We start from the raw sequence: 2,475 nt of genomic DNA, 5'->3' as shown, positions 1-2,475 counted from the left end.
ACGTTTTATTACTGAAGAAAAATTTCACGTAGTTATTACGTCTTTAGACAAACACTAGGTTTACGAAGTTTTATTACAAAAGAAAAATTTCACGTAGTTATTACGTCTTTAGACAAACACTAGGTTTACGAAGTTTTATTACAAAAGAAAAATTTCACGTAGTTATTAAGTCTTTAGATAAACACTAGGTTTACGACGTTTTATCACTGAAGAAAATTTCACGTAGTTATTACGTCTTTAGACAAACACTAGGTTTACGACGTTTTATTACTGAAGAAAATTTCACGTAGTTATTACGTTAGCAGCTCTTTTCCTCCTCCTCCTCCATTTTTATTCCAAAGAAGTCGTTTTAAGCCCGTTTCGAATAGGTAGATTTCTTGACAAGTTTCCTTTAGGATTTATCTTGTTCAGATCACATATTTAACTTTAAATATGAAGAACTAAAGTAATAAAGAAGCGAACGGATCTTTGATAAAGAAGGTGTTAATTACGAATGCCTTTTTCTGGTTCACTATATGCAGAAAACATTGTCTCCTCTGTATTACCTTTACCACAGTCGAAATGAAAAAGACTGCTCTTCATTATATTTTAACAAACGGTCAGGAAAAGTTGGGACTCAATTTTTATGCCCTCCATTCAGAATTACTCTTAATAACAGTTTTGCTGCATCGTGACCTTTATGTATATATGCAAGCATAATCAGAGATCTTTATTCCAAAGACTGTATGCCATTTACAGTGTTAATATTTCTTTTAAATTCGGCATACTTGAGCATATTTGATTTATGTTTATTCTAATGTTTTTAATTTAAGTATTCAGAGATGTATATGTCATTGTAGATGCAGTATGAAATAGTGTAGATTTTAGTATCTGTGGATATACATTGTAGGTTTGAAATAAGTGTCCCATAATCCCCTATTTCTGTTTATATTAGTTAAACCTCAAATAGGAAGATAAAGCCAGAAGATATACAAGTATAATTAGTTTTTGTTTTGTTTTGGCCTGATAGTGATTAATAACTAAGAAAACAAAGACATGTACACATCACACTAATTTAAAGAAAGATGAAATTAAAGGTTTTTGTATTTGTATTGATCCGTCAGTGGTCAGTGTCTAAGTGGAATACTTTCCAGTAAATGTAATGTATTATGTAAGGAGTCAAACCCTAAAGACCCCCTTCCTCAAGTTATTGGGTGGATTCTGGTTTTGTTTGCTTTGAATTTCGTGCAAACCTGCACGAATGTTATCTGTGCTAGCCGTCCCTAATTTAGCAGTGAAAGACTAGAGAGAAGGCAGGTAGTCATCACCACCCACCGCCAACTCTTGGATCACTCTTTTACCAACGAATAGTGGGATTGACCGTCACATTACAACGCCCCCACGATTGAAAAGGCGAGTATGTTTAGTGGGGCGGGAGTTCGAACCCGCGACCCCTCAGATTGCGAGTCAAGCGCCCTAACCACCTGGCCATGCCGGGCCTAGATTCTGCGGTTTCCTCTTTACTACGTTTGACGAGGGAACCCAAATATTTCTGAAAACTTCTGGAAAAAAAAAATTTCAGCTTTTTCTGTAAAACTGAAAATAAGTCCTATATCAAGACGTTTCACTTCTTCTGCTACGTTAGCTTTTGAATCGTTTAAATAGAAGTAAGTGTAATAGAAGACGTTCAATAAAGATAAAGGGGAAATCCCTTAAAATAGTTGTGTGTATTCTTATTAATAATGCTTCCTTACATTTCTTTTGTGTGTGTGTATGTTTTCTTATAGCAAAGACACATCGAACCCTAGATTTTAGCGTTGTAAATCCGAAGATTTACCCATGTTTCAGCGAGGGACTTTTTTTGTGTGAACGTCTTATTCTTTACCCAATATCTTTATCTTTTTCGCATTATATTTTATGATTGAGTTGTTGTTTTTTTATGTGTTCATTTACATGTTATGGTCTTTTTAAGTGTTCGTTAAATTTTGCTTTTAGGTTTCTACTAGCTTCACCAATATATATGTAGTTCCACAATTTTCACAGTTAATTTGCTAGAAAGATCCATTTGCGTAGCCTTTATTTTTATAAGGTTTGTTTACTAAACCCTTTATTTTCAGTTTGTTCCATATCCTTATTAACTCTCTTCCCATATTTCCTATGTATATGATCAGCCATATAATTCGATTCTCTTTATTTCTATATTATCTCTCGTCCTTATTAGCTCTCTTCCCATATTTCCTATATATATGATCAGCCATATAATTCGTTTCTTTTTTATTTCTATATTATCTCTCGTCCTTATTAGCTCTCTTCCCATATTTCCTATATATATGATCAGCCATATAATTCGTTTCTTTTTTATTTCTATAATATCTCTCGTCCTTATTAGCTCTCTTCCCATATTTCCTATATATATGATCAGCCATATAATTCGTTTCTTTTTTATTTCTATAATATCTCTCGTCCTTATTAGCTCTCTTCCCATATTTCCTATGT

This window comes from Limulus polyphemus, unplaced genomic scaffold, assembly GCF_000517525.1.
Source record: "Limulus polyphemus unplaced genomic scaffold, Limulus_polyphemus-2.1.2 Scaffold1138, whole genome shotgun sequence".
Lineage (NCBI taxonomy): Eukaryota > Metazoa > Arthropoda > Merostomata > Xiphosura > Limulidae > Limulus > Limulus polyphemus.
The sequence above is the reverse complement of the archived record's forward strand: the minus strand, read 5'-3'. Positions refer to the sequence as shown.